The 24718-nt window shown below is 41.8% G+C and overlaps 1 protein-coding gene across 1 annotated transcript in view; it reads left to right on the forward strand.

Moving 5' to 3' along the window:
* Positions 1-24718, forward strand: part of PEX7 (peroxisomal biogenesis factor 7) — a 1759991-nt gene that overhangs the window by 1687202 nt on the left and 48071 nt on the right. The window lies entirely within an intron of this gene.

Raw genomic sequence — 24718 nt, forward strand, 5'->3', positions numbered from 1 at the left:
ACATGGGTGACCGGTATTCCACACTGGAAGTCAACCCCTTGCTGGTTAGATCTGACCATAAACAAATCAAAAACCACAGTGAAAAACTTTTCAAAAGAAAACTTCACGTTACTTAAGACCAAGGTGGAAAGTTTCAAAGCCTCCATGCTAAAAGATAACGCTGTCCAAGCTGCAAAATCCTTTACTAATGCATTCTACGGGCACCTACAAGAATGCATGGATCATGTTATCCCAAGCAAAACCAAGACTCACTCCTCCAAGAAAAGGAAACCAGTCTGGTGGGCTCCTGCCATAAACACAGCTATACAATAGAAGGAGGAAACTAGTACAGAAAAGAGTAAAATCCCAAGAAGGGAGGACATTCCTGATCAGTATCAGCAAGAAACTACAATCCCTCATAAAATCATCCAAGGCGAGCTCCGAAAGAAAAATTGCCAAGGACTTCAAAGATAATCACAAGGCATTCTTTAGCTATGTCAAGAATCTAAGTGGCAATGCTCAGATCTGCTCAGAGTTAGTGCAGAATGGGACAAAATACACTGAACCGACCGATATTGCCAACATCCTGGCAGACAGGTTCAGTGCAAACGTCATCCCCAAAAGGGCCCATAGCCATACCAGAAGAATGTAGAGCCCCTGAAATCACAGACACTCAGGTTGAAGCAGCCCTCTCCAAAGCCCAAAACACAGCATCAATGGGACCGGATGGTGTCCCAGGCTTACATCCTACATGAGCTCAAAGACAAACTAACCCCTCACCTAAACACACTGTTCAAACTCAGCCTTTCCACAGGCTACATACCCATAGAGTGGTGCACAGCAACGGTTATTCCGCTTCACAAAGGTGGAACCACAACAGACCCTGGGAACTATCGCCCTATAAGCCTGATTAGCTTGGTCTGCAAGGCTATGGAGTGCATCATCGTGGAACTAATTAACAGAGACATTGGGAACCTCCAAACACTGGACCCTACACAGTTTGACTTTGTTAAGGGCAGATCATGCCTCCTAAACCTGGTGGACTTCTTTGAGACAGTTACAAATGCTATAGATGAGGGAAAGGTGGTACACACAGCCTACCTCGACCTTGCAAAGGCTGTTGACACCATTCCCCATTCTGGTATTATAGAGAAGCTCATCAGCCTGAACATAAACCCCTACGTCACAAGATGGGTTGCCAACTGGCTCATGGACAGAACCCACATGGTGAGAGTTGCGGGAGCTAGGTCCGACTCTAAAGCGGTTACAAGTGGCGTTCCCTAGGGCTCAGTCCTAAGACTCCTCCTGTTCGGCATATGCTTCTCAGAGGTACAGGCAAGCACAGGAGGACTATAGCTGACCAAGTTCACAGACAACTGCAAACTAGGGGCTATAATTGACTCTCCGGCTAACACAGATATCCTCCAAAAGGGTCTCATTGAGAAGGATACCTGGTGTCAAAATCATAGCCTCAAGCTAAATGCCAAAAAGTGCATAGTCATCCCCTTTGGAAAAAACAAAGTACCTACAAACTACCACATAGGTGGTAGTCCCTTAAATACAGAAGACGTAATAAGGGATCTGGGGACCCATGTAGATAGTAATCTCTCCTTTGATAATCACAATGCCAAAGTGGTTAGAAAAATCCTTCTATGTAGCCCACCTAATCACAAAAGGGTTTGCATCCAGATCAAAAGATGTCATTGTGCCCCTCTACTCATCACTCATCAGACTCATCATAGAGTACAATGCCCCATTTGGAAAGTACCTTACAAGACACCTGCAACAGCTGGGAAGACCACAGAAGTACTTCACCAAGAGGATCACTGGCCTCAAACAGATGCCTTATGCATCTCGACTGAAGAAACTCCAGCTGTACTCTGTTGCTTACCACCTACTCAGAGGTGATCTCTGCCTGACATACAAGACCATGTCCAACCCAGAATTGATGGACATGGTCCACTTAAACAAAACCTTATCCCCTCGAGCCACACGCTCTAGGGATCTAAACCTCACCACAACAATAAATAGGACATGCTGGAGGGAGAGATTCCTGTCCCAGAGACTTCCCATGCTTTGGAATAAGATTCCAATCTACATTAGGCAGAGCTCCTCGCTAACACTCTTCAAGAGAAACCTTGGTGAGTGGATGGCAAACAGAAAGTTTACCCCGGGGATCACTTCAGTGGCTCTGCTGGACAGAGCCACAGGGAACTAATCTAAGGGGGCGGTGAAAGCCATCACATTCTGGCTAGGCTTATAAATGCCTTTGGGCAGATAGCCTAGTACCTACCTATGAACCATTTCCATCACTCGTCAGTAATAACTCCTATTTCTATGGCAGCTCTAGAACTCCATCTTTAGTTTCTCATCTTTTACCTTCCCCTATAAAGATCTTTATGCAGTCCACATGCAGGTTGTCCTGCTATATTCTGCCTTTGCTGTGACTCTGTGTACCATGCCCTTTTTGTTTCCTCATGTTTATGTTTCTGCTTTCATTCCTTTACTTATACACTTAGCTGCACCTGTTCCTTCTCTCCTTCCTCATTGTTATATAAATTAAGAACTTTCCGGTCAGTAATCTCAGTGCATTGTATGTATTTTTTTTTTTTACTAGTCTGATCGTTACTATGCCAGTGAACAAGCTATCTTTATTACGGTTGATGGAACTCCTTATTCCAGCAGTTGTTTCGACTATGAGTCAGTTTTGTGTGTGTGGTAAAATTTTGCACACTTCTAAGATGATGTGCTCTTGTAGTGACAGCATTAGTGTTTAGCCCTGGAGTTAATAATCCAGTACCATGGCTATAAAGATCTTGTAGTGAATGAAATGCCATTATTATGCTCAAATATCAGTTAAATGACATCCTGGTTCAGTGCTGCTGTAGTGCGAGACCCGAACTTAACAACAGAGGCATGCCTAACAATTCTTAAAGCACCCTTATACTGTTAACATTGTGTCTGGTGCTATAGTAGCACTGAACCAGGGTGTTAATTAAGTATTTGTGTTCGTAACCAACAGCAGCAGAACATGAAATGAGTTCATTTTAAACTCTGTTTCTGTGTACTGTCTACATTACATTCAAAATGTGTTTGGAAACCAGCTTCTTCCCTTATACAGGGAATACGTAGAAACATAAAGCAGATTCCAACTGCATTACAGTCTTTCAAAGCTAGCACACTTCCCATTTTTTTATGTTTCTATCGCTAGTATTACACGGAGCAGACAAATCTCCATGCACTACAATTGTAACTTAAAGTTATGTATTCTTGATATGGATGCTTTTAAGCTTTGCTCCCTAGGTGAATTTCTTGTCATCCATATCTGGAACACATAATAAGCAAGTTACGACTGGCAAACTGATCATAATCCTTTGTGTTAATCTATGCTACCCCATTGATTAGTGTATAAGTGGTATAAATTAAATCATAAAGATTAGAATAATAACCAGAAGTTGTCAAAAATTAAATGCTTCATATCTTCTGTGGTCATCAGCTGTATTGCCAGCTTGGATCAGCATTCATTGTTACATCTGTCATGCATACATGTATTTAAAGTTGTTCTTCTTCTTTCGGCTTTTCCTGGTTAGGGGTCGCCACAGAGGAACGCCAGTCCGCTAATGATTGGTAGAAGATTTTTACGGTGCCGAGGTGCCAGCTCGACGCCCAGCCTTCAACAAAGGCACGCCCATTCACGCATGTTTTTCGAATGCCACTCTACCACAGGGAGGACATGCAGACTCCACACAGAAGGCGCTCCAGCTGAGAATCGAACGGGAGAACCTCTTACTGTGAGACGACCACCGCGGCATGTATTTAAAGTGATTGTTCCAAATGAAATGCTATGGCAGTAATAGATTTTCAGAGGAAGATACACTGTTTATTAAGTTGTTCAGTTTTACATTTACTATGCTTTCCCTATTTAATATCTTTCTTAATGAAACTGTAGCACAAATTTAATTAGCATGCCTTGCGTTTTTGGTAGAACCAAAACCAAAAATAGCATGCATAAGATGATTACCTTTAAGGAGGGAAAATTACATTGTATTAATGCAGTCACATGGCAGCATGACATTGTTCCATTTTCCTCTTCCCAGTAATTGTGTGTAATTAAAAATGTGTCACATTTTGTATTTTTATTCATTTTATTGTAGGTGGATTTAGCCCCCTTCTGTGTGCTAACTATCAGGCCTCCCCATAGGATCATAGGATCATAGATTAGTACTAGGCTAACTGCCCTTGCGAGCCATTTTAAGCCTAGTCAGTTATCCCTTGTGAGAATCAAACCCTGCACCTTGTGTTTATAAGGCAAACACCTTAACCATTAGGCCACCCTCCCAACCCAACCCAATTTTACACTGCCCTTTTATTCCCATGTAGTAAGGAATTACCCCAGTACATTACAGAGGTGAGAGCTATCTGGAGGGACCATCATACAAATAGCAATGAGGGTTGCTTGTGCCCTCCCCAACTTTCTGATGATGAGGGCATTTGGATAGCCTGACCCCCCCAACAATACTTTCCCCCTGAGAGTGAGTGATTTTGAACACCCCTTAGTAAAAGCTACCACCAGGCACTAACTTGGTGCCCCTGGTTTTCTTCATTCAAGGGATTGCGGTTGTAAGCATCTTGCTCCACCCTGCCGTTTACCCGGGATGGGCACGCCTATCCTTCTCTGCCATCTCTGTCAAATACTCAAGCCACTGATTGAAGTCAGGCCACCTCAGCCATGGTCGGGACTTTATAGCTGTATGACATTAAAGCTGGCCCCTCACGTTTTATTCTTACTATCTGTAAAATAACCCAGCTTTTCTGCACTCTGAAAAAATTGTAATTAGTGAACCATCTGCTGTATGGAACTAGAAGAGAAAACAAGAAAGAAAGAAAAGAAAAGCAATTCATGCAACCAAACTGTGAAGGAAAGTTCAACTCTCTCGGTCTTTGCACATATACATATAGTTATTCACACACACACACACACACACACACACACCTTGCACTGCAAAGCATCACAGGAAACATACACAGTAATTAAACAGCCTCAGATGTCTCATTGTGCCTTAAGCCTTGAGCATTTCTGACTGATATCAGATATTCTTTGTAGTTTTACATAAATCTGAACCAGTCTGAACTGGGAATCTATACATTTATTGTAATGCACTGCATAATGGAAGGTGTTTTGTTGTGATAGTCTCATCTGTTATGCAACCGCTTTACTGTAATTACTATGATATTATGCAGAATGATGATTTTTATTGGACTGTCTATATGTGCTTTACTAACCGGGGAAAACATGAGAGTCAGACATGTTTGTTTTTCAAGGTTATTGAGCAGCTGATGCATGTTAAATGACTTTCCTAGTCACAGAATATGCTGTTGAAATTACAGTAGTCATATAAAATTCTTCATGATATAACTGATTTTTACCTCATTACTCTAATCACTGCTGCATACTGTTTCTCACATAGTTACAGACATATTTACTGGAGGACTAAACCTCTGGCACAGAGGTAAGACATCCTTCTGTGATGTTGGCAGTGTCTTGAGGAATGACATGATACTTCAGGAAGGGTCAGCCAGGAGATACAGAATAAAATGTCTGCTGGACATATCTCCTTTGCTTGAGGAAGTGTGGCATCTAATTGTATAATTGTTGGTGGAGGTCGAGGCCTTACAGGACACAGCAGTACTAATATGAGGGAGACATGACAGAACTTCCTGTAGACAGTATACTGAAAGGTGCACTATATGTTCTCTCCCAGCTAAGGATCTTGACCTGCCACTTTTCAGTGATGTCCCCTAGCTCCAGGTTGGCTCACTTCCACACCGACTTCCCACTCCATGATCCTATAAACATGGAGTAACTGGTAAGCATCTTCCCACTGGGAGGTCAGGAGGCATACCCAGTGAAGAAACATATCTTGCAGTTACTAGAAAGGAGTAATTGGAGTGATTCATATGGGGTTGGTACAGAACGGTCCAGAGAACATTCAGAAGGCTGTGGTGGGTGAATGTTGCATCAAAATATACTTTTACCGAATGCATGGGCCATAAAATCTTTCCTGTGTTTGCACGATATATGAATATGGAGTTCTGGGATACTTTCCTTGCCATAATATAAGTCCTGCAAATTTTATCACAGCCTTAAACATTTAGACAGTGCACTATATTTAAAACTAGTTATTTGTTGACATGTTTGGATTGACTCTTTATCTAGACAGAGCTGGACTGGATGAAAATTGCTATAGGGATGACTGCTTCAAACTATACCATCAGCAGGATTGTATCCTTTGTGTTATGATATGGAATGCAGCTATCATAAGTATAGCACTAATTTCATTACCATGTGGCAGATCTTGAAATACCTTGTGAGACATTCAGAATATCACCTAGACAACTAGTGAGACAGTTGTTAAGGGCTTTGGCACACTGTTATTTAGGGATCCTACTATTTCCAACGGTAAACACAGCAACAGATGGGAATGGAAGATTTCCAGTCACCAGTGAGTATCAAGACAGCAACAAGAGAAGCAAATACCACATAGTAAAACAAAGAAAAAGGAACTGTGCAGATGTTAACCTGATGGGACTTGTGTCAAAAGAATGATATGTATTGCCATCTTGCCTATGCTATAAATCATGACTGCGTGCTGATTAGAATACTGTGCAGTGACATCTTTCTTTTTGCTGTATGGCCCACAGCAGTGCCCTTCTCCTCATGATATACAAAGGCGAGCAGTGGAGCACAGTAAATGCTCATTTGTGTTGCTAGACAACAAAAGTGAATTAATAACCAGACAGATTATTTGTTTCCAGAGCCGCTGCTTTATCAGTCAACCAGCATGTTGTCTAAAAAGGCATTCAGTTATTAAAGTGTACCCAGCTACAAATACAATATGTAGTACTAAAACACGCTGATAAAAGTACTTTATTAACTCACAGGCTAGGTTTAAGATAATATGTATTTATATGCTACTCTTAATGGCATGTCCATTCTAAGGTGTAGCGCCAGTATATATAAATTCCCTTTTACAGTGGTTAATAAATGGTGTATAGTTCTGTCTGTACAAGTAGTCCAGGTCTGTGAAGCAGCCTTTTGTTCTTCATGTACATATTATGAATTGCATTGTTGTTTGCACCGAACCATTATTTCATTCTTTCACCCTTCTTTGATGTGCCCTGTATCAGAATAATTTTCTTAGCGTAACATATATACATTTTTCCAGACTTGATAGGTGGAACAGGTTGCAGTATCTAACTAAAGTTGTATATGGGCCATAAATGAATGCTCCAAGTTTGAGGACAAAACTAGTGATGCTGTATTATTAGGATGTGTGTATAGCCTTTTTCTTAGTGCTTTTCCTGTAAATATGCAACAGATTTTCCTGAAGTAGAGTAAATAAATTACACACATTACTCAGACCTAAAATGCAAAGAGAGCATTCTGATTCAGTTGTATTGTATCACCAGATGCTTACTGATAGTGCATATTAAAATATGCTGTGAAGTAAGATAGTAAACAAAGGAATATAAATAAAAATAATCAATGCAGAAAAGTAGAAAGTTCTGATTGTATTCAGAATAGAACCCATTCATCAACTAAGCACAGTCTGTGAACTAATATAAACACTATTGTGACAAAGTGCAGTATATCAAATTAATGGACTTCAGAGTACAGGGCTTTTTTTTTTGCGCTAGTCTGAGCAGTTCAGTTCTGAGGTGGTAAAAACTGACATGATATACTACATATGAAAGCAGGGAGAAATGAGATGGTATGTACTAAACTCTTTCAATGTTCAGTAGAGAGCATCTTATTAAAAAAGGACCATGATGAACCAAATGCCTTTTATATCACTGTCATGCACCACTGTATCTAATGTGTGCATCATTAGAGTGTCTTTTTACACTTGTAAAATTAACTGCAACAGTTTATTTGACAAAGACTTGTAGATATATTTTAAATTTCAGATATTAATGCATTTGAAAATAATACTATTATATTAATAAAAATTAATGGCTTGTCTGAGAGTGTTATATGGTACTCCAGTGTAATAACTTTGGGGAATTTAAAATGAGTAAATATGCTAAAATAATTAATATTGTTCCATCTTATCTTCTGCTCTTTTTAGAGTCTGTTCCTTTATTTAATAACTGTGCTTAAAATAATATTCCATGTCAGGAAACAAATGTTATAGTATACTACCACCATCTTTCAACTGGATACTTTCTTGACAAAAAGGCCAACATGTTCAGTAGCATCATAAAGTTTGGACACTGATACCATTTAAAGACTTACTTTTTCATTCTTCTGGGTTTTTTTATGGCACCCTGATTTACCATTTAAATGTAATATCTATAGTTAATAGTTATGACTATCTTTTTAGCAGAAAATGTTTGAAATCCCACTAATGGTTTAGCCCTGCAATAGACTACTTTACTATAAAACAAAACAGTGCACACAATGGTGAGAGCAAACTTGAATGACTCTCTAGTATTGCAAAGTTCTTTGAATGGCAAACACTTCTGACATTCAGAGTTCTTCACATTATATTACAGACTGTGGCAAAATCATAAGTGTCAATAAACAAGGAACTAAAGAACTAATGAGAAAATTCTGTTAGCATAGAGAAATATCGATTAACTGGGTTGAATTCTAAGTACATTTCTCTCTCTCTCTCTCTCTATATATATATATATATATATATATATATATATATGTGTGTGTGTGTGTGTGTGTGTGTGTATACACACACCTCTCTCTCTGTATGTGTGTATATAAATATATGTATAATATATATATATATATATATATATATATATATATATATATATATATTTATAGTGTGGCTGTATATATCTATATGGTTCCTCTGACCGAATGTATGTTCGACAAATGCAGGGATATGATTTAATGTTGATGGTACTGATGGACGATTAATGTTGATGGTACTGATGGACAAATGTTGGATATGTCGATAGTATGGAATGTCAATACAAGTATGTGTGGTTGGAGGGGTGGAAGCACGTGTGTGTGTGTGTGTGTGTGTGTGTGTGTGTATATGTATGTGGGTTAGGGTCAAGGATGAGTGAAGGATGGGTGTTGTGTGTGTGCGAGTTTCTGTATTTTAGGGTATAGTTTAAGTTGGGGATAAATGTAGTTCCGTTTGTGTCAGTTTGAATGTCGTGTCTCAGTCTGTCTTGTGTAGTGGCAATGTTACAGGAAGGTTTTAATGATATTAAGGTGTAGGGTTAGGATTGGGGAAGGGGCAACATTAGGGTTAGGGTTAGCATCCATTACTAAGATGGTGCTGGGAGGCATTTCTTACTGGTTTCTAGGCCTTGCAATGACCAGATGAATGCTTCTAGTGATTTTCTTTGCATTTTATCAGTTTTTAAGTTATTTTTAGCAGTTCTTGCGTAATTCAAGTTCTTTTTGTTATCAGTTTAAATTATTTTTGTCAGTTTAAGCAATTTGTTTGTATCTTTTTAAGTTATTTTGTTTAGCATTGCCCTCATTCATACCTTGTAGCAACTGGGTTAATGTAGAAAATAAAAAGCGTACACTGTACAAGGCTAGAGGACTTAAATAAAATATGGAAATAATAAACACGCTAAGCACTTTCACAGACTCAGGCTACTTCATCAGACCATGTAAAAATGTGTAAAACAAACATTAATTAAATACAATATCACAATTTAAAACATCCAGTGAAAATAACTAAAAAAATTGTGTGGTTCATCTATGGTAAAAACACATCTTATTTGTATAAGCCCCTTTGTTTTAGGGCGGGTCTTAAAGAGACCTTACCATTTAAACCATGTATTTTATAAGGTTGCAAGTGTAAAATCCAATACATCTCTCTGCTTTCCATTATGTTAATCACAACCCCTAATCCTCCATCTTCTGTCATTATTTTAATTACTTTGAACTTAAATGTATGGGTTTCCCCATTTCCATAACATGTTTCACTAATGAATTCTTCTCATTCCATTATCTAATGTCCCTTATATGCTCCAAGAGTGTACATTCTGTCTTACCAACATAGAAATTATTACACATTTCAAATTGCACTTGATACACAAGATGTTTACAAATGCAGGTAGCTGATACTCTAAAACAATACTTTCTTTTAGTTCCAGGATGTATAAATACCCAGTTATTGTCAATGAGATGGCAAAAATTACATTTGCCACAGGAAAATGTCCCTGACTGGCAGACTCTATAGGATCCCTATATCTACTGGGTTAATGTGTTTTAAGTTCTTTTATGCTCATATTTTGACAAATTTCAGTTAATAGCTGCACCATGTTTTGCTGTTTAAATGGTCTTGCTGTTAGAATTAAAACGTTTTTTGGTGAGAGAAATGGTAGCTCAAGAGTTTTGATTCCACGGGGATAATTTGAAGGGTAATTGCTATTGGCTGTTGATTTCTGAGAGCTTTGTTTAAATCTTTACTTGTTTTAAGTTTGACATTCCTGCATAGGGCTGGATTACATGCAGTAGGGTTGTGACTTGCACTATATATATATATATATATATATATATATATATATATATATATATATATATATATATATGCAGGTGATTTGGTCTGACCATTAACCAAGTATTTCCACTGTTCTGCAAACATTCTGAGTTTGTTCTTTGCATCATTAAGTGGGTCCTCATGATATTCGATGTGATGCCTTGAGCTACTGCTCTAATACTAGTTGAAACTACCCACTTCCCACTGTTTGGGGAACTGCATCTCTGCCAGTACGTGCTGGTAATTTTCATAGAGTTGCTTTTATTCAAGCCCTCTAATTGCTGTCTTTATTCATTTAATGTAAACATACATTTCCTCCAACATCACCTAACTCCATCAAATAGATTAGCTTGCACAATATTCCACAAACTAGAATTAACTTTCTTAGTTCCTACAAATTGTTTAGCCTTTATACTTCTTGAAAATGTTAATTAAACTAAGCTGCTTGGTCATATTTACAGTACCTGTGCTCTTCTCCATCTAATACTTGAAGCAGTGTCCATTATAAAAAGTCAGCCAACTTGTTTCGCTTATTTTGCCAGCCTTTAGTACTTATGAACTCTTACTTAACACAAATAACTCTGTCTAGGAGAAGTGTGAATATGTAAGTAATCTGATGGCATCCTGGAATGGGGAAAAATCAGAAGAAGCTAAAAATTGAAATAGAATGGAAAATAGTGGAATATTTGCATGAGAGAAGACTTGAAATAGTCAGACATAACTTTCAAAGTCATTTGGAGATTAACACTGAATTGAGAAATGTGGCAACTTTAGAAAAAAATGTGAACAAGGGGATCTGAAGTTGTTGTTTTCTTTTGCTCATCAACCTGTGGGAATATGGATCCATCACAAATCTAACTCGGCCACATTCTCCAGCATTGGATCCAAGCTCCAAGCTTCTCCCTTCCCATAATACCCCTGTCTCCCTCCTACCCCCCAGATCTCATTTGCCATTTGTTCAGTTAGCATCGTGATCTGTTAGCTCTGAGTTTAATGTGGGTAAGTGAAAGCTTTAATGGTCTTTTTCATCTTTTTTATCTCTCTTCTTAGTTCTATACCCTACTCGTGTACTTTTGTACTCAGGCGTTGGTTGCTTTATAAAAAAAAAAAAAAAAAAAACGTACTTTTTCTTTCACGCTTTCCTGTGTAGAGAGTGTGTGGGTGTGTACTTGAGTTTTCCATCTGCCATGGCTGAAACCCCTAAGCCGGGCTTTTGGAAATGCACAGATTGTGGCCATAAACTCCCCCCCTTCTGGTGGCCACACTGTGTGTTGTATTTCTGGGAATTCAGCACCTGGACACCTCCTGTTCGATCTGCATGGGATTCAACCTCCATGCATTGATTGACAGGAGGAACAAACTTATTTTAAGAGGGCTCCTTCCCCCACCTTCTTTTGGGACCTCGGCTTTATCTTCCTCCACCAGGCATATGGGACTCGACCTCCCACCAAGAAGGACGATGATAGGGGCAAACATCACCACAAGGAGTGGGATAAGCCCAAAAAGCAGTCCTACAACCGTGCTTCTTCAGCCAAGCCCCCAGCCAAATCCTGCCTACATCCCAGCCCATGTTCCCCTCGCCTCCGGTTGCCTCATTTCTTGTCAGAGCCAGAGGTCTCTTGGGCCCGATCCCCCTTCTCGGCCTCTCACCGGCACCACTCCAGGCCCGTATCTGTAACTTCCTCCATCCGGTCCACCTGCAGTCTTTCTGAAGCAGAGGTGGACAGGATGATGCAGAAATTCATCCGGACCCAGATGCAGATGGGAGTCTTGCCTGCCCTCTCCCCCTCCAGGGCTGGGAGCATGCATTCTGCCTTTCTTCTCATTCCTCCTTCTCTGATCCAACCCCCGACTTCAGAGTCTTCGGGTCCGAGGTTTCATGGCATCGAGGGGTTGGCACCGGTGTTCCCAGGTACCTCGACGCCGACCATTGCCCTGAGTGGCTTGACTCTCACTGGTTCTGGGCTGTAGTCATGGCACTGGATCCGAGGGGATGGTGTCTGCTTCAAGACTTTTGGAGACAGCCCTTCCACTCAGAGTCTTGGCACCTGGAGGCTCAGATCCGGCTCCCCTGTCAATGCAGAGGGTGACTGATCTGGTACTACTCCCAGATTAGGGGGTTCATTCTCCCTCTGCTTTTGACGTGGTGTAGAGGGTTCTCTCAGCCCCTTCAAGAACCTTGACATTATCTTCCTCAGAGTCCATCCTGGCTCCCTCTTTTTCTGGTCCAGAGTCCGCCATCCTTAGGAACAGCCTGTTACCTTTCCACCCCAGGGAGGTCCCCCCAGGAATGGCCTGAGTTTTCCAAGTCCTCTCCAAAGACCACCCCCCCTGAGGAACTCCCTCGGAAACATACATGCAAAAGGAGGCACTTGGACTCCACGCCGGAGTCCCTCACAGAAGATACCAACTTGGAGGAAGGGGAGGGCTCCCCCAGGTCACTCCCAGATGATGCCTCCTTCGAAGATATCATGGAAATCCTACACCAGCATGAGGGTGGTCTTTCCAAAAACCCAACCTGGATAAGTCAGTGTTCCTGGAGGCATTTGATTCAGGACCCTCTACCTCCTGGGTGTCTGTTCCTGCTGATCCACAAGTGGTCTTAATTTCCTCTTGGGCATGGAAGGAACCGGACATGGTGGAGCCCACTCCCAAGTGCACTGACAAAATTCTAAGTGCCCCTTTGGAGAGGCAGCATTGGTCTAAGGGATACCTGGTCAACGCCATGGTTGTTGTGGCGGCCACCAAGAAAGAGCTTGCTCAGGAGAGCTCTATGGTCCATCCACCAGACTGAGAGTCCCAGCCCATGGATGGTTTTAGGAAGTGGGCTTACGCTTCAGCCATGTTTGCCTTGCGTGTGCTGAACTACATAGCACATGTCATCAGACTACAATGGGACCTGGTCAAGGAGGTCGCTGAATCTGCTCCTGGGTCCATGTCGGTGGAGGAGAAGAAAGTGTTCTTCTCCATATGACCAATCTAACTTCTATATCCAACACTTCCATGAAGCTCCTGTCATATGCTACTGAAGGTGCCTGTAGGGTGGCCAGAACAGGCGTTGCCATTAGGCGTCATGCCTGGCTCCGGCTTTGTGCATTCTCGAAGCCCTTCGAGACGTCTTTTACCAATGTCCCCTATGATGGTGCCACACTCTTTGCTGAGACCGTTAGAGACACTCTAGCCCAGAGTGAGAAAGATGGGAAGACCCTGTCTGCCATCGGGATTTGCTTCCCAACCCCACAGTGATCCTTTTCCCAGAATCAGCATGGGGTGAAGAAGATGTGGTTCCAAAAATCTCAGGGCTTTTCCCACAACACTCAGGACTTGCCTTCCCCCGGAGGCAGAGGGGGATATGATAGATGCCATCCTCATGACAGAGGGGGTCCAAGGAACCAAGGGTCTCAGGATTCTTTCCAGCACAGACCCTTGCAGCAGCCCTGAAGGGTTGCCCGGCTGCTTATCTCTGGAGGCAGTCAGGAGACATCTCTCTCTGCACCCAACAACCTGGAAGTTGATTACAGATGATCATTGGGTGTTGTAGATTATATCCAGAGGACACTCAGTCCCCTTCCTTCAACCTCCATTTCCTCCCAAACACCTCCCGGATGTCCCTCCTGGCAGCAGTAGATATTTCCAAGCTGCTCAAAAAGCGAATCATCCAGCCCATCCCCCCAGACCAATCCAGATCATGCATCTATTCCAGGTTATTTTTGGTGTCAAAGAAAACAGGGGACTTAAGACCCATTTTGGATCTTTCAACCCTAAACCTGTTAGTTGCCAAGACAAAATTCCAGATGGTCACTCTCCAATCCATTCTGTACTTTCTGCAGATAAACGACTGGATGTGCTTGGTAATCCTCCAAGACGCATACTATCACATCAAGATGGACAGGCACTCTTGGAAGTTCCTCCATTTATGGCTGGGAGCCAATCATTATCAATTCAGAGCACTTCCCTTTGGTCTCACCACCATCCCCAGGGTGTTCACCAAAGTGATGGCAGTGGTGGCTGCTCCCCTGCAGCTGCAGGGGTCTTGGGTCTTCCTCTACCTGGACGATTGGCTCCTTTCCGCTCCCTCCAGGCATCGACTCTGTCAAACCAGGGATCTTCTTCTCAAGACTAGCTACCAGCTAGGCATAACCATAAATCTCAACAAGTCCCATTTAGATGCAGTGCAAGTCCTCAACTTCACTGGGGCTCGGTTAGATACCACTCAAACCAAAGTGTTGCTAACTCCGGACAGACATCAATCCCTCTGATATCATGTTTTGTACATTGTTCTGACCCAGTATCCCCCTGCAGAGTTGGTTTTTCAGGCATTGGGGTCTATGGTGGCCACTATCACAATGATCCCTATGGCTCGTCTGCATATGAGGGTTCTCCAATGGACTCCAGCAGTCCAGTGGTCATTGCTAGACCTGCTATCTCATCCAGTTCAATTATCTTGGGTGTGCAGATATTTACTTCTCTGGTGGCTTCCATCTCTGCATCTTCTTTTGGGTCATCCATTCATCCTTCCTGCCCCGGTGATCATGGTGACTACAGACACCTCCCTACTCAGGTGGGGGGCATTGTATGGGAAGGACAGCCCAAGGCACATGGTCTTCTCTGGACACCCATCTGCATATCAGCGTCTTGGAGATGAGGGCAGTGCTGTGGAGTTGCAAGCTCTTCATGCCCATCTTCCACAAGGGATGATTGCCATCCAGACAGACAATATGTCAGTAGTCTGGTACATCAACAAACGGGGGAACCAGGTTTTACCCCTTTTGTTGAGAAGCCATGACATTGTGGGAGTGGGTGATCTCCTCCGGCCATTTTCTGGTGGCTATGCACATTCTGGGGAGATCCAATATTCTGGCAGACAGGCTCAGCAGATCTATTCTGATGCCTTATGAGTGGTCTCTGAATCCTTCAGTAGCGGAACAGATCTTTCTAAAGTGGGGTTGGCCTTGCTGCAATCTCTTTGCCTTTCCTTCCAATGTGAAGAGCAGCAGGTATTTCGCACTGAACCCCCCTCCGGGGGAGTCCCCCAGAGACGCTGTAGTTCATGCTTGGCCCTCCGGTCTTCTGTATGCTTATCCTCCACTCCCTCTAATCCCAAAATTCATTCAGAAAGCTCGATGGCTGGGGAGCTTAGTGATCCTCATTGCCCGCTTCTGGCCTCACCAAGTTTGGTTCCCCTCTCTGTGGTCTCATGCAGTGTGTCCTCCTTGGACAATAGATCCAGTTCTGGATCTGATTAAGCATCTGTCAGGGATCCCACACCCAGATTTAGTCAGTCTGAAGCTCACAGCTTGGCTGCTCCAGTTCCAGTAATAGCTAGGACTCCTGGGCTGTCTTCTCTTGTTAAGAAGACTTTGGTAGCAGCTCACAAATCTTCCACTAGGAAGGTTTATTCCAGTAAGTGGAAACTCTTCTCTCTATGGGCTTCTCAACATGATTTGGACCCTTTTATGGCAATGGTCACCGAAATTTTGTAGTTTTTGGTGGATATCTTTAATCATGGCACTAGTTTTACTATGGTTAACGTACAATTGGCTGAGATCTCCAATTTTCATATAGGAGAGAATATGGCGTCCTTGGCTTCTTCCAAGCTTTGTAAAGTCTTTTTGAAAGTACCTTTTTACTTAGGCCTGCAGTAAAGGATCCAATGCCCCCTTGGGATCTTACCCTAGTTCTACAAGCTTTGGTTTCTCCCCTTTTGAACCAGCAGCTACAGTGGACTTGCAGTTCATGTCTTGGATGACAACTTTTCTGATCCCCATTACTTCAGCCAAGAGAGTATTGAAGTTCCAGGCCTTTTCTGCCAAGCCCCCTTGTATGGTGTTTCATAAAGACAGGGGGTTTCCTTAAAGATGAACCCTTCATTCCTTCCTTCCGAAAGTGGCATCAGAGTCTAACATTAAATGATGTGGATATTCTACAAAAGGGCCTTACAGAAACAGATGCTTGGTGCCAGAGCCATGGGCTCAAGCTTAATGCCAAGAAATGTATAGTTATCCCCTTTGGGAAAAAACATGTGCCCATGAATTACCACATAGGTGGCAGTACACTAAACACCGAAAGTGTGATGAGAGACTTAGGGACACAGGTGGACAGTGGTCTCACCTTTGATAACCACATCGCCACAACAGTTAGGAAATCCTTCTATGTGGCGCACCTCATCACTAAGGGCTTTTCATCCAGAAAAAAGGAGGTCATTGTCCCACTCTACTCATCCCTCATTAGACCCATTAATAGAGTACAATGCCCCATTTGGTATGTACCTCACAAGACATCTGCAACAGCTGTAAAGGCCGCAGAAATACCTCACTAAAAGAATCACAGGCCTAAAGCAGATGCCCTATACTAACCGTCTAAAAAACCTCCAGCTATACTCTGTGGCATATCGTCTACCCAGAGGCGATCTCTGCTTAACATACAAGGCCATGTCAAACCCTGAGCTGTTGGACATGCTCCACTTAAAGAAATCCCAATCCCTCAGAGCCACACGCTCCAGAGATCTAAACCTTGTCATCACAATGAACAAAACATGCTGGAGGGATAGGTTTTTGACCCAGAGACTCCCCATACTCTGGAATAGACTGCCAATAGGTACAATTGGCTGAGATCTCCAATTTTCATATAGGAGAGAATTTGGCTTCATGTCAAGCAGAGCGCCTCCTTGGCGCTCTTCAAAAGGAACCTTGACGATTGGATGGGAGATAGGAAATTCACCCCAGGGATCACATCAGTCGCCCTGCTAGACAGGGGTCCAGGGAAGTAAATTTTGTGGGAAGAAATATCCAGGGAATTGTTATGGCTAGGCTTGTATAGGCCCAAGGGCCAATAGCCTAGTACCAACCTATGAACCAAGTCATCAGTCACCCTGTTTTCTTTCCGAACTTCCAGAATAAAGGAGAGTATAAATTGCATGTACTTGATGTTCATAGGCAACTGAGATTCTGTTTGCCTAGAAGAAAATCCTTTCGTAATTCTGATCAGCTTTTTGTTTCCTTTTGTAAACCTTTCTTAGGAAAACCTGTTTCAAAAGTAACTGTTGTTTATTGGATTTCTCAGTGTATTGCATTGGCCTATCGAGCCAAAGGATTTTCTCCACCAGGTCATGTCAGGGCTAATTATTCTAGGTCTGTAGCTACTTCTGCGGCCTTTTGGTCTAGGGTTTCCTTAGATGACATTTGCTCTGCAGCTACTAAGGTGTCATCACAAACATTTATTTCTCATTACAAATTGGATCTCCTTTCCAGAGGCAGAGCATCCTTTGGCTCTGCTGTGCTCTAGAACATCCTTCCATAAGGACCTCCCAGGGTTATTTGGTAGCAGGGGACTCTGTCCCACAGGTTGAAATGCAAATGAAAACAGCTTCAGATAAAGAAGTTACGTACTCACCATAACGTTGCGTCTGAGTTGTTGCTTTTCATTTGTCTTCAGCTATCCCCCCCTTCTCCCTGCCTTATGTGGGTTGTGCAGTGGACTGGATGGAAGTGGCATAGTCCTTCTCTGGTGAGCCTTTGTCTTCCTTATGGGTCTAATAGGTGATAGTGCCAGAGTGTTAGGCATACTATTAGCTTGGGGTGCTACTGTCTGCAGCAAATTCAATCTGAGGGGAGGAGGGGGACATGGGTATTATGGGTAGGAGAGGAGCTTGGAGCTTGGGTCCGATGCTGGAGAATGTGGCCGAGTCAGATCCGTATTCCCACAGGTTGAAGACAAATGAAAAGTAGCAACTCAGATGGAACGTTATGGTGAGTACATAACTTTTTTCTCATGTTTATGATAACAATGATGATCCTTCTCACCTAAAGCAATGTGCAGTAAACATCATGCACTCATACCTGTACCTTAACATCCACCACATGCTCAACAAGATCACATTAAAATGTCATACAGTGGGATAGTTAAAATCTCCAAAAAGCATTGTAGAATTTGTATGACTAGATGTCAGCAGAAATTCTCCAACCCATCTTCTCCATCTTCACCTACAACATTAAGTCACCAAGACTCAGATTACTCCCATTGGTTCATAGGTGTTTACTAGGCTAATGACCACTAGGGACTTTTTTATGCCCAGGCAAGCATCCCAAACCTCTGCTAAGTTCTGGTACCTTTGATAATTGTAAGCAGGGGCTTGGGAGATGAACCATTTACAGGCTGCCTCTGTCCATTAGAGACGTAATTGCCAAACAAGGAATGAATTTCGTGTTCCCCATCCAGTTGTCCGAGTTGCACTAGAATTGGGTTAGAGAGAAACTCTGCTTCACATGGTTGGGGAGCCTGTTCTAGAGAAGGGGTATTCTCTGGGATACATACCTGTCTGTCCAACAGGCCCTGTTTATATCACAGGCAACATTTAAATCTTTAGAACAGGTCTTGTACTCCTAAACACTCTGCTAACAAAATGTCTTAGTGATTGGTGACTCAGTTGTCAGGCAAGCAGATTTTCCACTGACAAGACTGGACAAGGACAGGATTGCATGCAGTAACCCTTACAGGTTCCATAATCTTTGATGTTATAAGTAAGGGCTGTAAAGACCCTTACCCATGGGAAATATAATTATGACATAGTGATGGTCCATGTGGGAGTGAATACCATGAGAAGCAAATCCCTGTGGGATATGCAGAGTGACCTATCACAGCATTCAAGTCATGTGGCAAATGCAGGTAAAACTCTGGTCCCGAGTGGAATCCTCTTTCACTGAGAATGATGCCTAGGTACTAAGGCAAGACAATTGGCTTCATCAATTGGCTGAACAGTTGGTGCTGTTCTAAAGGGATCCAGTATGTATCAGCACTAGCTGAGATGGCCAGTAGTCCAGTGCTTTGCAAGGATGGCATGCAGCTCTTGTTTGAAGGTTTTTCATGTTGTTAAAAACCTTTGCTGTCCTCATAGTACATTTTTTCAGGTTGACATTACAACATAGAAAGTTCATCAGAACTGAAGTTGGACCACATAGGTTCATAGATTAATACTAATCTAACTACCCTTGTGGGACATTTTAAGCCTAGCCAGTTACCCTATGTGAGAATCAAACACTGCACCTTGTGTTTGTAAGGTAAACACCTTAACCATTATGCCATATTTTCAGTGATAAGATGGCTCTTCCGAGTGTAAGATGTCTCAACAACAGACTGCCTGATTTGAGGCTCCCTTGCATCTGGAGCATATCAGTGCTTGTACAGTTATTGAGAATTGGTTTAAATATAAAGTTCTCTGTCTATTCCTGGCTTTTTTGCCTACCATATATTTAGGCTTGATGTTAACTGCAGTGGTATCTCCATCTTTGTCAAGGCTCATATCACATCCAGACAGATTCCCAGAGACCCACAAACAGAACTCATAGAATTCTATATCACCATAAATAAAACAAACTAACAACTAATAGCCTGATTCAGGATGCCTTCCTTGTTCCCAGATGATCATGGTGGATTCATAGAAGCATTCAAAGAACTCCCTACTAAAAAGAACTCCATTATTTTGGGAGAATTTAACTACCTTGAACTAAACTGATGTGCCTATACTTCCAATGTTGGGTTACCCAGAAGTCCTTGGACTTAATTTACAAAAAATTCCTTGGAGCAGACAGTTAATAAATAATGTTCTAAATCTGGTCCTCATGACTATAGTCTCTGCATGTACTATTCCCCTAATGTCTTCTTCCCCAGTTAAGTCAGACTTTAAACTTGTGACATTTGCCTTCAAAATCTCCATTACCCCTGAAATCAACATCTCTGAATTTAAGGACTTCAGAAGGGGAGACCTTATACAATAATATGATGAAACCTCAACATTCACATATGACAGCACCAATTCAGACACTGACACATCAGTCATTTTCACAAAGAAGTTCTACACCCAGTCAAAATGCATTGGGAAATTCAAAAACAAAGCACATTGGTGGTATACCAACATAAACAAACTTTCAACAAGAGAAAAAAGCCTCCATAAATTATACAGCATATGCAAGACTCATCATAAAAAGGATAATATAAATATTACCATGGACATGAAAATTACATTTAGAACCAGTAAAGCAAGCCTTGCCTTTAGGTGAGTGTTTGAAGATAAGAATAACTACAAGTCCTTCGTCAGCTAAGTTAGGAAGCTAAGAAGCAATGCTCAGAACATATTTTCAACTCTGACTTAATAGATATACTAGCAAACAAGTTTAGTGCAAACTTCATACCTGAAATATCTCTCCAAACTCCACATATCCCGAATCCCTATCACCCCATATCTTCACCATTAAACATGTTCTGAAGGTGCTATCAAAGACCAGAAATACTTTCTCCAGGGGATTGGGCGGCATACCTACATGTTTAATAAATGGCAACAGCCATGGCCTTGCTGAACATCTCCTCAAATTCTATAACATAAGATTAGCCACAGGATTTGTTCCAGAATTATGGTGTACCAAAGTGGTGATGTCTTTCAACAAGGGTGGCCTTACCATGGACCCTGCTAATTATAGATGATCAGCCTGGTCTGCAAAGCTATAGAATGTATCATAACTGACCTCATCAGTTATAGCATTCATTTGGAAGTTAACTGGGAGACTTAACAGTGTGTTATTGAGCACAGTTAGAACAATGGTTAAGATCTTTGCCTGCCATGCACAAGGTACAGGGTTCAATTCTGGCCTGCAGAAAATGCCTGCGTGGAGTTTATATGTTCTCTGTGTGTCTGTATGGCATTCTTCCACTCTTCCAAAAACAAGCTAAGTGTTTCCGCCTTAGACTCACCCAGAAAAAATCAGTGGAGTCATGGCAGCAGCACAGACTCTAGTTGATGCCTGTCAGAGGAGAGTTATATAGACCAGCTGCCTTTAGGCATCAAGTATGAAGCAAAGTATCCTCCAGCTAGGAGAACACAAATCATTAACTGCTAGCAGAGTCAGGGCTAGGCATTCAGCAGTGTAAAAATAACTGTCTCTAGGTGATTTGGTCATGTTGACTAATGCTGCCAAAAATGGGTAAGGGCATTTTCTGGTGACAGGTGGGTAGAGGATCCAGCCTACTATGGCCTACTCTAGGGACCCATATTAACAATGGGATGTGCCTTTATTGGCCAATATTTGTACCTCCTCACCACAAAGCTCAGCAGCCATGGGTCAAAAAGCTACTGACCAGCCAGTGTCCATTTGCCCAGCTTGAGTTACCTGGGATAGCTCTGTTGAGTGAAAGTTGAATATAAAAGAATAAACCTGTCACATATAAACTAAGAATTGCTATACTCGTAGGTTCACTGACAGGAAGCAGCTTGGAAGTTGATGGCATGATGGTAAGGAACAGGCTAGACATCCTGTTTATCTAGGAGACAAGATGGAAGGGTAGTACAGCAAAGCCACTTAGTTTGGGATCTAGAATCTACTACTTAGGGGGAGGAGAGTCTAGAAATGTAAGAATTTTGGTTACCGAGAGTCTTCAGAAAACTGTGAGAAATGTCATCAGAATTAGTGATAGACTCATGGCAGTCAGACTCCAGTGTAAAGATACTGCAGTATTCATAATCTTAACCTGTGCCCCACAGTAGGGTTATAATAGCAAGGAAAAGAGAATTTTCAGGTTGCAGCTGCAGGGCCTACTAGATAAAGCAGGGCAATATGAGTTGGTATTGATACAGGAGGACCTGAATGCCCATACTGAGCCAGACGGTAACAGAAATTAAAGGAGAGGCCATTCTAGACTTATGTTTGGCAAATGTCTTAATGATGGCCAACACATGGTTGAGAAAGAGAGAGACAGTTAACAGTCACATACAATAGTAGCCAACATGCAGCGTGGGTAGACTTCCTCCTAGTAAGGGAAGGACATTCTGTTGGAGTCAGAGATTACAAATTCCTCCCCAGTGAAACAGGTGGCTTTCAGCATAAATCACAGGTGGCCAGAATCAGTTGCAAGCAGTGGTCTGAGAAGGCTGTAAAGTTAAAAGACACTAGGCTAAAGGCCTGGAAGTTGATTGGAATGGATGCACAGTTCAAGGAAAAAGCTCAGGGCTCTAGCACCTCAAGAAGAAAAGGAAGTAGGTGGAGTTAAAGAATGAAACTGACTCAAAACAACATGTGTGAGGACTACAGAGTAGCTATGCGGCTGAGTCAGGTATAGAAAAAAGTAACATAAGGAAGGCTGATGGTGGAATGTAGACGTCCAGGAAGTCATCAAAAGAAATTAGTACAGGAAAAAGTGGGATATAGAAAAGATTTACCAGACTAAGACGAAATACTGACTGGCTAGCAAAGAGGATAAGAGAGCAGTTATATTAGCAAAAACCAAGGTATCAGAAGTACTCTTCTAGCTTCTGAAGAGTGATTCAGCAGATGGCACAAAAAAACCTATCAGGTTGCAAGGCAAAGACAGAAAGATAAAGAAGAAAGATAGTCATCAAACACCCTTCCTAAGGGATGCCAGCAACAACCTGCTCAACAGTCCACAGGACATCAAAGTCGTATGGAAGGAATACATCTAGCAGTTTCTGAATGAAGAAAACTCCAGAGAATCTGTACTGACACAGACACAGCTTACAATGAAAGAGAAAGAAGAGCCCAACTTAGAAGAGGTAAGAACAGCACTAAGGAAAATAAAGTCAGGGAAAGCAGCAGGCTCAGATGGGGTCACAGCAGACATGATCAAGATGTGTGAGTTAGGGGAGAATTGGCTCCTGAGGGTACTCATAGCAGTATGGAGAGAAAGACCTATCCCAGATGACCAGAGAATAAGCATTCTAGTCCCAGTGTACTAGAAGAAAGAGCACATTCATAACTTTGGGCATTATAGAGTATCAAACTCTTGTCATTGCATGAACATGCCGGAGGGCATAATTAATGAATGAATACACAGAGTAGTAGAAAGTAAAATGGGAGATGAGCAGTTCAGATTCAGATCAGAATGTAGCACAACCAACCAAATATTTGCAGTGAGACAGTTGAAAAGAAACTAGAGATGAGGAAAGAGTCCAACTGGACATTGCCTAGACTTGGAGAAAGCATGTGACAGGGTCCCAAGAAAGCTGATTTGGCAGTCCTGCAATGGTGTGAAGTTCCAGAAACACTGATAGAATTTGTGCAGGCCACGTTCAAGTACCCAGTGACACAAGTGCAAACAGTGTTTGGACTTAGAGGGGTTCCCACTGGAAGTGGGTCTCTGTTAGGGTTTAACTCTGCTATTCATACTGGTAATGGACTAATTTAGCAATCAGGTTGGAGGGGACAGAAGATGTGGCATTACAAGCAGACACTGAACAATAACCTTAGCAAGTGTTAGGGGAATGAATACAAAACGGAAACTCTATGGCATACAACTGACTAGAGACGAGGCTGTTATCTTGGCAACACATGGGATAAATCAGAATACACTGTAGACTGAGAATAGAAGGGAAAATAGTCGAATAGAAGAACATGGGAGACGTTGTTGCGGAGAAGGGAAATCTGAAAGAAATCAAAGGTAGAATCAGAGGGGCTACAGCTAACCGGCACAATGTGTGACAAAAGAATGCCAAAGAAGCTGAAAAATGTTTAATATCAATACTGATATGAATAATGCTATAAACGTTTTAGAAGACAGCAAAAATAATTTAGACATTAGTGGGTTAATTGATTTAATACAAGAAGCGAATTATGTTACAGGCCCTAGTGAACCCATTATTATATTTAATCAACATGGGGATTTTAAAGTGTACAATTATTCTAGTAAGTCAATAGAAGTTAAGCACGCTGAATTATTATCTAAAGGATTTACTTTTATTCCTGGTAGGAAAGGTAACATTACTGACGTGCTTATTGACTTAAAGTACTTAACTAGGAAAATGAATATTAAAATGAGTTTTTTACAGGATGGACAAGTAAATACTAGTGTTCTAAAGAGACCCAGCAAATTTAATCCTATCACAAATAATATGGTGATGATGTTTGAGAAGGCCTGTGAGTTAGAAATGCGGGAATACTTCAAAGGCAATATGAATAACAAAGTGAAAAATGTGTATAGTAATTTGACTGATGAAGAAGTTGTAGTGCTTAATGAGCTTATCACAGATAAGGACATTCGTTTTATGAAGCCCGACAAGGGCAATGGAATAGCGATTATGGATAAAAATGACTACTCAGACTATATGTTTAGGATGTTAACAGGGGAAGCCTATGAAGAAATAACTTTAAATGAAATTCATGTGGCCTATTCAAAGATCGACCTGATGCTAAAGGATATGCTTTATCAAGGAC

This window comes from Protopterus annectens, chromosome 1.part1, assembly GCF_019279795.1.
Source record: "Protopterus annectens isolate FY-2018-M chromosome 1.part1, PAN1.0, whole genome shotgun sequence".
NCBI classification, from domain to species: domain Eukaryota; kingdom Metazoa; phylum Chordata; order Ceratodontiformes; family Protopteridae; genus Protopterus; species Protopterus annectens.